The following is a 16,046-nucleotide window of genomic DNA, read 5'->3' on the forward strand; positions in this document are numbered from 1 at the left end:
AAACCACATGATCAAGGTAAGCATCAACAAACATAAATCACATGATGTCCTGACATAATGTGATGAAAAATAGCACATTTACTTCTCTGTTTTTTCTTCATCAAACCAAGGACATCACTATAATCATGAGGAGTCTATCAGGCAATTTCAAACACAAAAGCGTTTTACACATTACCTAACTATGACTCTTCAAAACTCTGAAAAAATTAAAAGCAAAAAAAAAAAAATCTGAAGAAATTATCACAATCTTGAGGAATTTATAAGATCATAATTATTAAATGAGAACTCAAAACACATGACTTATAGGTGATTAAAACTAATTATATCCTAATAAACATAATAACCACAATGCATCAATATTTATATTTCATTGTGTCAAGTAAAACATACTAATATAAGATAGGAGAATAAATACTAAAATAAAATAGGAGAAATAGTAAAAAAATATTCAAGAATTCTGTATATTGCCTTAACTTTTATAGAGAATTTATAAAGCCAGTTTTTACAGAGTTTTACTTAAAATGTATTAAAAAGTTTCTTTATAAAGGTAAATCCCATTCTTACCATAGTTAGATTTGCAAATCTAACTGATCCTCATCAAAGTATATGGAATAAATAAACCTTAGGATGAATGAAATTTTTAGGCCATATATTTAAATGTATGAACTAAACTATCAAGATACATGACAGAACTAAAAAATATCTGTTATTGCATTTGAAATACAATTGAGATAGAATACTAAATTCAGTTTTTCCTGGAAAATATTTTCCAACTGAAAACAATGCCATTTATATCATACTCATAAAAGTGAGCTTTTATAAATGGGTTTTGTCAGCAAATTTAATTGCCCATCCTTAGGCAGTTTATTTATAATGTTATATGTATGTCAGCTTGAATAGTGTTCTTTCATAATAAAGCCTATTTAATTTAAAATTAATTGGATCATAAAACAGAATACAAACCAAAGGTAAAAGCTTTTTCTATTTACTGGTGAAATGATTTCTAACAGGTGATGATAGAAGAAATGGCCATTGAAAGTTCAAGCACTAATCGAAGTGCGGCTTTTGTGTGACATTAAAATATAAGTGTTGTTAGATTGCAATGCAACTTAAAAAGACAGGCAGAAATCTTAAAAGACTAACAAATTTACATTATTTTTAATAATGAAAATATTATCTGTGATACTTTGATTTATTTAATCACTTAATCACTTAATTTCCCGTTAGTCGTCGATTTGCTCGAGCGGGCGCCAGTAATGTCTCCATTTGTGCCTGTCACGTACTAGTGTAGCCTAATGGCATCTGTTCACTCCGGGAACATGAAGAGCCTCAAACGGATCGTTCATGATCTTGACGAAGAAGTCTGACCATCTGGTAGGTGGACGGCCACTAGGTCTTTTGACATCCCGTGGAATCCAGTCAGTAACAGGTCTAGTCCAGCGGTCGTCTTTAAATCTCATTACGTGACCAGCCTATCTGATTTTCGACACCTTGGCAAATGAGACAGCGTCCCTGATTCTTGATCATCTACGGATGTCAGAACTCCGGATTCTTTCTCTCATTTGAGTGAAACGTGATATTCCAAGCATAGCTCTTTCTATTCTTCTTTGGGAGACCTGAATAGCGTTCTCATCTTGTTTGCGTAGGGCCAAGGTCTCTGAGGCATATGTTAATGCAGGAAGAACAGTGGAATCAAAGAGATGTGCCTGGAGCCAGAGGTTCTTCGTACTCTTAGCAATTTCTTCGACGTTCTTGAAGGCGTTCCTAACCGCTCTCTTCCTCCTGTGCAGCTCGGGTGCCAGGTCATTTGTCATGTTGATTCTCGACCTAGGTACACATAGCTGTTGCATTGGGAGATGGTCGTACCCTTGAGAGGGAATGGGGCATCAGGAACGAAGCTGTTTCTCATAAACATTTTCTTCGTAAGATTCAGCTGTAGTCCTACATTTCCACACTCATGGTCAAAGTCGGTCAGCATTTGTGCCGCTTGGCTGATGTTTGGTGTTATTAAAACAATGTCATCAGCAAAGTGGAGGTGGTGTAGTTGCCGACCATCTATCTTCACTCCCATTCCTTCCCCTTCCAGTTGTCACATGATGTTCTCGAGGGTGGCACTGAAGAGTTTCGGTGAAATGGTATCACCCTGCCACACCCCTCTCTTGACATCAGCGATCACTTCTTTGTAGAATGGTGAGATCCTGGTAGTGAATCCGCAATACAGCCCACGGAGGATCCTGATGTATTGGGCTTGAATGCCCTGATTGGCTAGGGCTTCAATGACCGCTTCCGTCTCAACAGAATCAAAGGCCTTCTTTAAATCAATGAACGTGAAACAGAGCGGCATGTTGAACTCCCGAGAAACCTCAATGAGCTTGGTTATCGTGTGGATATGGTCGATGGTGCTGAATCCTTTGCGGAACCCGGCTTGCTCGCATGGTTGTCCTTCATCTAGTGTTCTGCCAATCCTATTTAGGATGACTCGAGTGAACAACTTGTAGATGACAGACAATAGGCAGATCGGGCGATAGTTGCCAATGTCATGGATGTCTCCTTTCTTGAACAGTAGTACGGTCCTGCTGGTTTTCCATTGGGATGGAACCTTGCATTCAGACAGGTAGCGTGTGAAGACCCGAGCCAGTGTATTGATGAGTACTCACGGTAGGTTCTTCAGGTGTTCAGGTCTGACCTTGTCTGGGCCGGGTGCTGTTTGTTTCTTTACCGACGAAATGGCATGTCGGATTTCGGAAGGGAGAACATTGGGAACAAAATATCCATCCTGTGGAATTTGGTATGTCGGCAAGTGGACATGGCTATCGAAGTGATTTGAGTAGAAGTCATGGATAATCTTCAAGATAGGACCGAGAAGATCAGTTGAAGAACTTCACATCGGGGCCCATGACCTAGAATGGAACAAACAGGGTGAGAGACTGTCTGAGTTCATCATGTCGACCAAGACCATTCATGGTAACTCACAGTTCCAGAAGGCAGAATCTAAATGATGGACATGGGAGTCTCCCGGTGGACGATTCCACAACGAAATAGACCACATCATATTCAATCAACGGTTTTGCCTGACTGATGTCACTGTTGTCCCAAAATTTCGAACGGGATCGGACCACCGTCTCCTTCATGCAAAATTCTACTTCACAGAGCGGGGAGAAAGGGCTGCAAAGTTCAAAAAGAGAACTCCCAGAACAACCACCAACTGGGAACTCTTTGGCACTATTGCGGCAACATGGGAAAATGCCATTGTTGACAACATTGATGAGGAATACGATCGACTGGTTCAGGACCTCCATGAATGTGCGAGGAACGCCAAGAGAGAGATAGCCACAAAAAATCGCCTATCTTCGAAAACTCTTGAGCTAATTCGCCAGCGTAGTTTGGCGAATGCCTCAGGCAACCGCAAGCTAATGTCCTAGCTCGCAAAGCAGTGCAGAGATGCGATCAAGGAAGACCTCAAATAGAGAAGAGCAGAAGTACTGGTAGATGCGGCAGAACCCGGGAAAAGTATTCGTAACGCCCGCCTGTCCTTCGCCAACTACAGACCAAGATGACTGCCCTCCGACGTCCTGATGGATCCATCACATCCTCCAGAACGGCAATGGAGAAGATTACCATGACTTCTTGATTTATTTAAATCTTATTTATATACATATTAAATGTTCATCAGTTTCTTTTATCTTTTTCTCTCATGTCCATTTTTCTAATGACATTTTATATATTAATTATGCTTCAAAGTTACACTACATTTACATCTTAAAAACCTTGTTTGGGGCTGGAGAGATAGCACAGTGGGTAGGGTGTTTGCCTTGCACGCGGCCGACTTGGGTTTGATTCCCAGCATCCCATATGGTCCCCTGAGCACCAATCCAGTAACTCCTGAATGCAGAGCCAGGAGTAACCCCTGTGCATCTCTGGGTGTGACTCAAAAAAGCAAAAAGCAATAAAAAAAAATCTTCTTTGTTCCTATACTATACTGATATCTTCCACTACCTCCACTACCCAGCAGCCGCGACGCTCCAGGAAGCTTTCTGGATGCTCCAGCCGAGACTCAAGCACAACTGAGGCCCCACAGAACAAGATAAATGGAACTCTGAGACCTTAGACTCCAGACTGAAAGGACCTGGGGACAGAGATTCTCTGCTTGCTCCCTCCAACCACAGGTGACTAAGGGATTAAAATCAGGAGCCCCACCCTACCCTACCCTGTCTGCTTCCACCAATCGCCAGAGACCCAGGAATTGGATTGCACACAGAAGACCCACCCTACCCCTACCAGTATCAGATAAATACCTCATTGGCAGACCTCCACTACCTCCACTACCTCCGCTACCCAGTCGCTGCCATGCTTCAGGATGCTTTCTGGACCTCGCGGCCATTTCGCGGCCACGTGACATATAATAAGACACTTAATACCCATCTTTCCGAATTGCCGTACCAAATTTGACAGGGTTCAAATATGGTTTGAACCACGGGCACACCTACAAGGGTGATTAGAGGCCGCCCCAAAAGCCTCTATCCCTCTCAGAGAGCCTGACAAGCTACCGAGAGTATTCTGCACACAAGGCAGAGCCTCTCAAGTTATCCGTTGTGTATTCGATATGCCAAAACCAGTAATTACAATGGGTCTCATTCCCCTGACCCTGAAGGCGTCACCAATATGGCAGCATTTAGAAGGATGAGAAAGGAGAGGCTGATAAATTCTCAAGGCCAAACTAGGCTGCCAAAAGGAAGAAAGACAAAAAGGACCATCTGTACTTTCAACCCACATACACTAGCATTGGATGCATCCATCGAGGACCTGATGGTACAAGCACGAAAGATCATGTACAACGTCATTGGTCTGACCAAGACAAGAAGGCACCAATCTCATCACGCCATTTTCCACACTGGAGAAGAATTATTCCTCGAAACATGTGATAAAAGAGGAGTAGGAGGCATCGGTGTCCTTGTCAGCACAAACTTGGCTATGAGCATTGATTCATTTGAATGCCTAACAACCCAAATTGGACGATTACAGTTGAATAGATGTGGCTCACTGCTGGCAGCTTCTATCTTTGTTGTCTATGCACCAACATCCAATTATGATGAAGGAGAAATTGAGAAGTTCTACATGGAGCTGGAGAAGTTCTATAAAGAAAACCACACCTTCTACAAGATCATTGTGGGTGATTTTTTTTAATTTTATTTTTTTAATTTATTAATTTATTGAATCACTGTGGGAAAAGTTACAAAGCTTTCAGGTTTAAGTCTCGGGCATGCAATCATCAAACACATTTCCCTTCACCAGTACTTATTTTTCACCAAGAAGAACCCCAATATACGTCCATCCCAACCCTCCCAATGCCTGTGAGGCAGATGAATCCTAGTTAACACTCTGGCTACTTTGATTAGATTCATTGTTTTGACAAAAGATGCACTATTATTATGTAGAATTTATACCCCAAAATCAGACCTATTGAAAAAACATTCTGAAATAATTTGTTTCTATAGCTGGTTACAAGAATCAAATGATGATGCACGGCCACTATCATGGCCGCACGATTTTGGATTTCTGATATTTTACATAATAAGCCTGGAAGTATTTCTTCTGAGAGTCAGATAATTATAAGACTGGTTTCTGAGGCTCTAGAGCCATGGCCATGCCGGAGAGCCGCTCGTGGGGGGCAACTCATGACCTCAGTAGGGCGTGAAGGACGAGCCCAGAACGCCCCCCCCCCCCCCTTCCCATGAGGTTTCAGTCGCCCCCGTCACGACCGGCTCATACCTGGCTTTCCAAAAAGCTCTGAGGCGGCAGCCATCTTGCTGTCCAGAGGGAAAAAGGCAGACGGGAGCAACATCCTTTTCCCTCCGGGTAGGCATGGTGGCATGGATTAACGCATAGTCCATTCACTTTACTGCCACAAGCTGCCGGGTATTGTGGGTGATTTTAATGCCAAGATAAGGACCGAGAAGATCAGCTAAAGAACTCCACATTGGGACCCATGGCCTAGAATGGAACAAACAGGGTGAGAGACTGCCTGAGTTCATCATGTCGACCAAGACCATCCATGGTAACTCACAGTTTCAGAAGGCTGAATCTAAACGATGGACATGGGAGTCTCCCAGTGGATGGTTCCACAACGAAATAGACCACATCATATTAAATCAACAGTTTTGCCTGACCGATGTCGCTGTTGTCCCAAAATTCCAAATGGGATTGGACCACCATCTCCTTCATGCAAAATTCTACTTCACAGAGTGGGGAGAAAGGGATGGAAAGTTTAAGAAGAGAACTCCCAGAACGACCACCAACTGGGAGCTCCTTGGCACTATTGCTGCAACATGGGAGGATGCCATTGTTGACAACATTGACGAAGAATACGATCGACTGTTTCATCACCTCCATGATTGTGCAAGGAACGCCAAGAGAGAGATAGCCACAAAAAAACGCCTGTCTTCGAAAACTCTTGAGCTTATTCACCAACGTGGTTTGGCACATGCCTCAGGCAACTGCAAGCGAATGTCCGAGCTTGAAAAGCAGTGCAGAGATGAGATCAAGGAAGACCTCAAAGAGAGAAGAGCAGAAGTGCTGGTAGATGTGGCAGAAGCCAGGAAAAGCATTCATAACACCCGCCTGTCCTTCGCCAACTATAAGACCAAGATGACTGCCCTCCGACATCCTAATGGATCTATCACATCTTCAACAAGGCCAATGGAGAAGATTATCCATGACTTCTACTCAGACATCTTCGATAGCCATGTCTACCTGCCCACATACCAAATTCCACAGGCTGGTTATGTTGTTCCCAATGTTCTCCCTTCTGAAATCGGACACGCCATTTTGTCGGTAAAGAAACGAACAGCATCTTTCCCAGACAAGGTTAGCCCTGAACATCTAAACAACCTGCCATCAGTACTCATCAATATGCTGGCTCAGTTCTTCCCAAGCTACCTTTCTGAATGCAAGGTCCCATCCCAATGGAAAACCAGCAGGACTGTACTACTGTACAAGAAGGGAGACATCATGCATTGGCAACTATTGCACAATCTGCCTATTGTCTGTCATCTACAAGCTGTTCACTTGAGTCATCGTGAATAGAACTGGCAGAACACTAGATGAAGGAGAACCATGCGAGCAGACTAGGTTTTGCAAAGGATTCAGCACCATCGAATATATTCACATGATAAACAAGCTCATTGAGGTTTCTCAGGATTTCAAGATGCCATTCTGTCTAACGTTCATTGATTTAAAGAAGGCCTTTGATTCTGTTGAGAAGGAAGTGGTCACTGAAGCCCTAGCCAATCAGGGCATTCAAACTCAACGGATCAAGATCCTCCATGAGCTGTAGTTTGGATTCTCTACCAGGATCTCACCATTCTACAAAGAAGTAATCATTGATGTCAAGAGAGGGGTTCGGCAGGGTGATACCATTTCATCAAAATTCTTCAGTGCCACCCTCGAGAACATCATGTGACGACTGGAATGGGAAGAATTGGGAGTGAAGATAGATCGTCAGCAACTACACCACCTCCGCTTTGCTGGTGACATCATTCTTATAACACCAAACATCAGCCAAATGGCACAAATGCTGGCCGACTTCGACCGTGAGTGTGGAAACGTTGGACTACAGCTGAATCTTACGAAGACAATGTTTATGAGAAACAGCCTTGTTTCTGATGTTCCATTCACTCTCAATGGAACGACCATCTCCAAATGCAACAGTTATGTGTACCTAGGTCGAGAATCAACATGACAAATGACCTGGCACCTGAGTTGCACAGGAGGAAGAGAGAGGCTTGGAACGCCTTCAAGAGTGTCGAAGAAATAGCTAAGAGGACAAAGAACCTCCAGCTCCGGGCACATCTCTTTGATTCTACTATTCTTCCTGCATTAACATAGTCCTCAGAGACCTGGGCCCTATGCAAACAGGATGAGAATGCTATTAGGGTCTCCCAAAGAGGAATTGAAAAAGCTATGCTTGGAGTATCACGTTTCACTCAAATGAGAGAAAGATTCCGGAGTTCTGACCTCCGTCGATGATCAAGAATCAGGGATGCTGTCTCATTTCCCAAGGCTTCAAAAATAAGATGGGCTGGACACATAATGAGATTTATAGACGACTGCTGGAGGGGACTTCAAAAGACCACGTGGCCACTCACCTACCAGATGGTCAGACTTCTTCATCAAGACCCTGAATGATTGGTTTGAGGCTCTTCATGTTCCTAGAACCAACAGATGCCATTAGGCTACACTAGCACGCTACAGGGACAAATGGAGACATTTTGGCGCCTGCTCCAGCAAATCGACGATTAACGGGAAGTCAAGTGATCAAGTGATCTTCTGTAGCACCTAAACAGAGGCTTTTTTTGTTCATTTCATTATGATTATGTATCTTCTCCTAATGTATTTTTTCACTCCTCTCATCTTCCTAGTAATTTCTTAATTAATATTCACTCTTCCCTATCATAAACAAGTGTGGAAATAAAACCAGTCACATTTAGTGGTTATAATTATGAGAATTAGAGATAGGGAAATGTACCCCTCCAGGGTGACACAATAGCTAAAGTTTGATCCCAGATAAAAGAGCAAGATTCATTTCTGAGATGTATGGAAGAAGTCTTGATGGTGTGTTGGTCTTGCTATTTATATAAACAACAAAGAACTTTGGTAAAGAGTACATGAAGATTTTTTTGAGGTGTGTGTGTGTGTGTGTGTGTGTGTGTGTGTGTGTGTTTGGTCTTTACACACACATTGTGGCACAATAGAGCTGTCAGGCTCCCATAGCAGAGACACCTACATAATGCTCAACTGATGTAGAAATCCTCTCCTGTATTTGTGTCAATAAGCTGACAAGGCAAGCATGTCAAACCCTTGCACTATTCCTCTGGACTTTCACATTTCTGACAACAGATGTATGAATTTTTGCACATCAACCTAAAAATCAGGCTTTCTGTCATATGCTCTTTGAATTCCGTGATTTGCTAGAATTTAATAGAAATTATGAAGGTAATAGAAATCTCATAGAAATTCCTTATCCCGTTTTTTTGTTCCGAGTTTAAGTTTCCATTTACCAATTTGTTATCAAGGATGGAACTCAGGACCAAGTGAAAGAAAAGGATGCACCGGGTAAGGGAAGGGAAGGCTTCAGGCACAAAGTGCTACCATGCCCTTTCCACACACATTATCCTCCCAGCACTTTGATGTGTTCACTAACTTGGAAACATCTTGCACCCTGTCAGTTAGGGTTTTCACAGAGGTTTCATTAACTAGGCATGATTGATTTAATTATTGGCCATTAGAGATTAACTCAGCCTCCATTCCCTCTCCCTTCCTTGGAGGTCAGAGGGCAAGGCTACAAGTTCCAACACTTAATCAAATCATTGGTTCCCCTGGTTACTAACTCCCATCTTTGGGGCTTTCCAATGTTACCTCATTAGCATATAATCTGTTGAAATGGTCTTTATGAATAATGAAGTATGCTCCTCTCACCTCTATTACTTAAGAAATCCCAAGAGTTTTAGGAGCTCTGTATTAGGAACTTGAGGTGAAGTCCAGATATTATTTCTTATTATGACACAGTATCACAATCTTCCATCTAATCAAAGATTATCAGGTATATTAATAAGTAGGAGAATATGAATATATTATTTCACTATGATAATTATTCTAAGAATCAGTAATGAATCCCTAAAATTCTCCCAATTTTTTAAAATAAAACACTTCTAATACCCCATCATGAAGAATGATAGATAATTAGTGTATATTTTTAATTGAGTATGAAAATAAAAATAAAATCTATCACATTCTGTGAGTTACAGCAAGTAACAGAAACAGTGAAACTAACTTTTTAAAGTATAGCTGATGGGATGGACTTATGAGCTTCTGAGCTTTTTGTGCACTGGGGAATCAGGTGATTGAGTAGTTAGCTCATGGACAGTTGCATTTGTTCTCTTCCTGCAAATGCAAGTCATTCTATTTCTCAAAAATGTCTTCTACTATTACCTGAAAGCTAAAATATTACTTTTGCAGCATAAATAAACATTGTTTAGATTTTTTTTGTTTCTCGTAAAAAAAATCATTGGAAATTAGTAATTAAGTGAACTTAAACAGTAGGGGGCATATGCCAAACTATAATGCTCTTGGTCCTAAATCATTGTTATTGTTTAGCATTTTGACTTAGGGAACTATGAAACAGAAATATAAAAATAAAGAAAATTTACTAATATTCTTTGTTTTATTCCCAGAACTTTCAGTCAGTAAAAAGTGAAATTTAGGCACAACTATTTTAATTGAAACATTGCTTAGCAAATTTAATTTAAACTAATTTAGTCACCTTTTCAGATGCATAATATTTTAATAAAAAATTATATACATATTAAGATGCACAACTATTTAGTATAGTTTTATGAATTTTGCCAAGTTTATATAGTCATTTAACTAATATCTAATAAAAACTTTGAACTCTATTTGCACACTAGGAAAAGTGTAGCTTCCTCTGCATGTTTCCAGTTAATTCTTGTCTATGATCCTTTCCCCTGACGCAGTCACTGTTCTAATATCTTTCTCAAAATTTGCTTTTGGCAATTATAGCCATGTGAGTAGACTCATACACTCTGCATGTTTTGTGTCCTGACTCTTTTACTCAAAATGTGTTTGTAATTCATCTCTTTGTATAACTATATTCTCTTATCATTCTGTACAGTGTCCATTTATTGAAAGATATCCTGTTGCAATTATCCATAATTTTGGTAATGTAAATTTTTGTTGCTTTCATTTTCTTTTTCTTTGCAATTATGCCAAAAGCAATAACACATATTCCCCTAAAATTTTTCATGATTGAACAATTTTTAATTTTATTTAGAAATTCTCATATAGAATCTATTTCTTTGTAGGTTTTAAACACCTGGAAATGCATACCAGCTATTGTTTTATTGCTTCTCGGTTCCAAATACATAAATAAATCCTGCTCAAAGATGGATCTCTGCCTTTTTCCTTTGTCATTTTATGACATGTTAAATTTTACCAATAGAGGACGGTAAAGAAACATTACAGGAGGCAAACATCTTGCCCCTTATTTCTAGTGCTCTTCTCACCACTTGGGGACTCTAGCCTCAAGATGCTTTTCCTCAAGCAACTTTTCCAGCACCTTGTTCTTCCTGTATTGCTGGCACCTGTACTCAGTAACCCACAGCTTTCCCTGGCAGCCCACGAAGCAGCCTAGGAAATTTTGTACCAGTAACCCACTGAGATACCTCTCCATGAACAGTCCTCCTAAATTCTTTATTTAGTTACCTTAACTGGGATATAATTAATATATAAAACTACACATATTTAATGTTCACATTTTTTTTAGCTGGACATAAATACATATCTGTGATGCTTTGATTTAAGGCCATAAGAAGAACCACTCTGCTTAGTGATAAGTCAGTCAGAGAAGGACAGATATGACAAGATTCCATCTTTATAACTCATCTTAAATAGTACAATTTGTGGAAGCAGAAAGTCGAATGGGAAGGAGGAAATAGGCAGGAGTTCAATGGGTTTGAAACAACAGTGATACAATTTGGGGAGAATCCAGAGACCAGCTGTCTGACTTTGCGCCTATATTTCACATTTTGTTTTGCACGTCTCCGTGGCTGTTGAATCATTTCTAGTGAGCTCTGATAGCACAACATCAACTGCCTTTCTATGAACTCTGGCTAGGTCACATGTCAAGTAATTGTCCTTGAATTATTTTCTTTGAACTTCTTTTCAAGTGTACTTCTTTTCAAGTGTTGCTTGGAAAGACTTCTTCAGTTCCCATGTCAGGCTCAGAGTAGTGGCTCTTCCTTATATACATTCTTCCTCTAGTCTTTAGGATATTCTTAGCAACTTTAATATCTAACCCCATTACAGTTAATCAACTTTACATTAAACTTTATCTGCTCGAGGGACTGGAGAGATAGTACTATGGGTGAGGTGTATTGATAGTACTGTGGGTGAGGTGCATTGCCTTGTTGCATCTCCTGTGGTCCCCTGCGCTCTCTAGGAGAGATCTTTGAGGGCAGAGCCAGGAGTCAGCCTGGAGCACTGCCATGTAACCCAACTCTCCTCCACAGACAAAAAATAAGTGAATAAATTTTACCTGCTTAAATTGCCTAAGGTCTTTCTCTCACTCTTGATTGAGCTAAGAATATAGAGTCTAACCACTGAATCTGATAATAGATGCAGGTTTAACTTTCTTAGAAATTGTAGAGAGATTTCCCAAATTGGTAATAACATTTTATACCTCCATCAAAAATATAAGGATTTTTCAGGCACCCATATCCTCCCTATGTTAGATATTATATAGCTTTTTAAAAGTTAAACATCTCTGGTTTTACTATACAATTCCCTGAAGGTTGGTAATGTTGAACATCTTTTCAGAATCTTTTTGCAATTTGAATGATAAGCATATGAAATGCCTTTCCAAATTCTTTGCCCATTTTTCAAATAGGCTATATATCCATTACTGTTTTATGGTAGTCTTTATATATCCTGAACACTGGTCTATTTTAAGATAAGTTATTTGTGAATGTTTTCTTCCAGCCTTTCGTCCTTTTTAATTTCTTTCTTTATTTTGTTTTTTGCTTTTTTTTATTTCTTTTTAGAAGTATAACTTCGATGAAATTTAGTGCACTGTATTTAACTGGGATTTCATTGTTTTTCTAAAAATATTTTCTTTAATATATCTTGGCCTACAAGATTACAGGGATGGGTTATCATGAGTTCCATAAATATTTTATACATTACCTTTTTAATTCCATGACTACCACAAAAAAAGAGTTAATCAAGTGAATCAACTAATCTAAGCAATTAATCTATCTGAAAATGATTTTTTATAGTTTGAGTTTATAGCCAAAATTTGTTTTCCCTCCAAATTGCAACCTAGTCAACCTAACCCCAGGTCATAAAAATAAAATGGCCACTGATCAATATGAGAGGAAAATAAACTCTTACTTGATTTAAGTGTTTAGATAAGTCAGCATATGCCTTAGGAAACCAGAGAGGGAGAAATTTTATTGATCATTCTGGGGCGCATTGGTCTGGAACCCATCCTTCATTAAAAAAAAAAAAGCTTCCTTGCTATCTTTTTCTATAAAAGACCCTTCTTAGGACCCTGGAGACAAAAGGGCTACTCTGAGGACATGAGCCTGACATCATTCAACATCCCAGTCAATAAATCTTTCATGTCTGTGGCCAGAAAAACAGAGACAGAATGGGTAGGCAGAGACAGGTAAGGAAGTGCTTCTCTAAGGTCACAAACTACCAAGACCTTGCAGAACTTTCTGCCTGCCAGCTGTTTCCTGTGCTAGGAGAGAGTCTGCAGAGCACAGCTGCCCACTACAAGACACGCCAGCACAGTGGCAGAGCCAATAATAATTCTCTGCATGCGATGAGTCAATCTCTGCTCTCCTCTGGAGAATCCTAGTCTCTAAAAAGCCTCACCCGGCATTGCCACAGCAGCCCTCTATTGCCTTCCTTTCAACATGCATGAGGTTCCATCTGTTGTCTATACTTGAACAATTATTCTTTGCCTTGCCACAGACTCAGCGCTCTTTCTCATTTATCAAGAAAGGGATAGGCTACAAACCATAACAACTCTCCAACACTGTTCACACCCATATCTCTCATTTGATTGACCCTCAAAGGTCAGTGGAAACAAATATCGCTTAAAATCTTTCTTTATTGGCTATATCCACAGCGCAAGGGAGAATAAAGTCAAATTATTCTTTGGGGTCTACATCTTAGGGTAAAATGTTCAACATTTTCCTGGTAGACTGTTTTCCTATTGTAGTCTTAATAACATGTAAGTGACAGAATAAACCACGCAAAATAAAATGTGTAATTTGATGTCTTGACATATACATTCAGCTCTGTAATTATCATTATCAGAATGGTAGGAATACTTATTTTAAGAGTGTCATTATATGATATACTTTAGCACTGTAGCACTGTCCTCCCATTGTTCATCGATTTGCTCTAACAGGCACCAGTAATGTCTCACAACAAATTGTGAGACTCGTTGTCACTGTTTTTGGCATATCTAATACGTCACAGGTAGCTTGCCAGGCTTTGCTGTGTGGGTAAGATATTCTTGGCAGCTTGCCAAGCTCTCCAAGAGGGGCAGAGGGATCAAACCTGGGTTGGCTGCGTGCAAGGCAAATGCCCTACGCACTATGCTATCACTCCAGCCATATTATTATTTTTTTGTATTTTTATCTTTATTTTTGCTTCAAATTTTATTATTCTCTTGCTTATATTTGTTTTTTGAAAAAGGAAATTAAAATGAATCCATAGCCTGTTAGCACCATTTGGATACAGCAAAAGTTTTACTGCCAAAGAAGTTTATAGCAAAACAGGGTTTAGTTCAGAAAAATCACAAATAAAAGACTTTATTCTATTCCTAAAGGAACTAGAAAAAGAAGGTAGAAACTATACCAAAAGTCAGATTTCAGAGATTAATCATATTTCTATTTGTATCTCACTCTTCTTTCATTTAACTAAAAAACTATCTGTGTTTCGTGTCACTCTTTTTTTAATTTTTTAAAATTTTTTATTAGTGAAATACCATGAGGTACAGTTGTAGATTTACAAATTTTTGTGCTTGGGTTTTGATTATACAACGATCAAATACCCATCCCTCCTCCAGTACCCATTTTCCACCATCATGGGTCCCAGTGTCCCTCTCACACCCATCCCCCCCATCCCTCCCTGCCTCTGTGGCAGGGCATTCCCTTTTGTTCTCTCTCTCCTTTTGGGTGCTGTGATTTGCAAAAGAGGCATTGAGTGGCAATCATGTTCGGTCTATAGTCTACTTTCAACATGTATCTCCTCTCCTGGGAGGATCCTCCAAACACCCTTTATTTGGTGCTCCCTTCTCTATCTGAGCTGCCCTTTCCCCTAGAATGCCCGGCTCCAGCCATATTATTAAAATGTGTATTACTAACGTTAGTCACTGATTCTCACAAAAATATCTTATTAGGAAAATTAGATTAAGACTTTTGTGAGTGGAAATGAAATTGTGAAGGTAAAATGCCAGTTCTTCTCAAGGTCTGAGCAAATGAGACACATGGCGATATGTATTGGCAATAGGCTGCAATGAAAGAGAAATGCTGGGGGTTGAGGAGAGAAAAGGGGAAGGGGTTGCAGAGGGAAACTATTGCTTTTTGGAGGAAAAGAAAAATAAGTTGTATCCTCTACCCAGGTTTCCAGGTCTGTCACTTGTCAAAAACCCTCATAGAATTTCCAAAAGAAATGAATAGGGAAGTAGAATACTTTTATTTAGGGAATATGAGGAAAGAATGTATGCATTGCAAATTTAAACGCAGTCTTCTTCAGAGAGGAGAGAACTAGGGTATCCCATAAAGTCAAAGAAAAGCATACATACATCTGATACTTAGCAACCTGGAATGGGAAATCTTGTTCGCCTTTGCAAAGCTGACTTGGTAGAGTTTTTCTCAAAAGTTCCCCACTCGGCGACTAAAACCTCATGGGAAGGGGGGCGTTCCGGTCCATCCTTCACGCCCTACCGAGGTCACCAGTTGCCCCCCACGAGCGGCTCTCCAGCACGGCCACAGCCCCAGAAGCACAAGTACTTAATGCAGAACCCAGCAGCTTGGAGCAGAAAAGTGAACAGATTACGCGTTAATCCAGGCCATCATGTCTGCCCAGAGGGGAAAGGGTGTTGCCCCATTCGCCCTCTCCTCTCTGGAGAGAAAGATGGCGGCCACAAGTGGAGCCTTGTGGACAGCAGGTATGAGCTGGGGGTGTGGGGGCGACTAAAACCTCATGGGAAGGCGGGCGTTCCGGTCCGTTCTTCACGCCCTACCTAGGTCACCAGGTGCCCCCCACGAGTGGCTCTCCAGCATGGCCACAGCCCCAGAAGCACAAGGACTTAATGCAGAACCCAGCAGCTTGGAGCAGAAAAGTGAAAGGACTATGCGTTAATCCAGGCCATCATGTCTGCCGGAGGGGAAAGGGTGTTGCTCCCTTCCGCCCTCCTCCCTCTGGAAAGAAAGATGTCGGCCACATGGGAGCCT

This window comes from Sorex fumeus, unplaced genomic scaffold (genome assembly GCF_029834395.1).
Source record: "Sorex fumeus unplaced genomic scaffold, SorFum_2.1 ptg000128l, whole genome shotgun sequence".
NCBI classification, from domain to species: Eukaryota; Metazoa; Chordata; class Mammalia; order Eulipotyphla; family Soricidae; genus Sorex; species Sorex fumeus.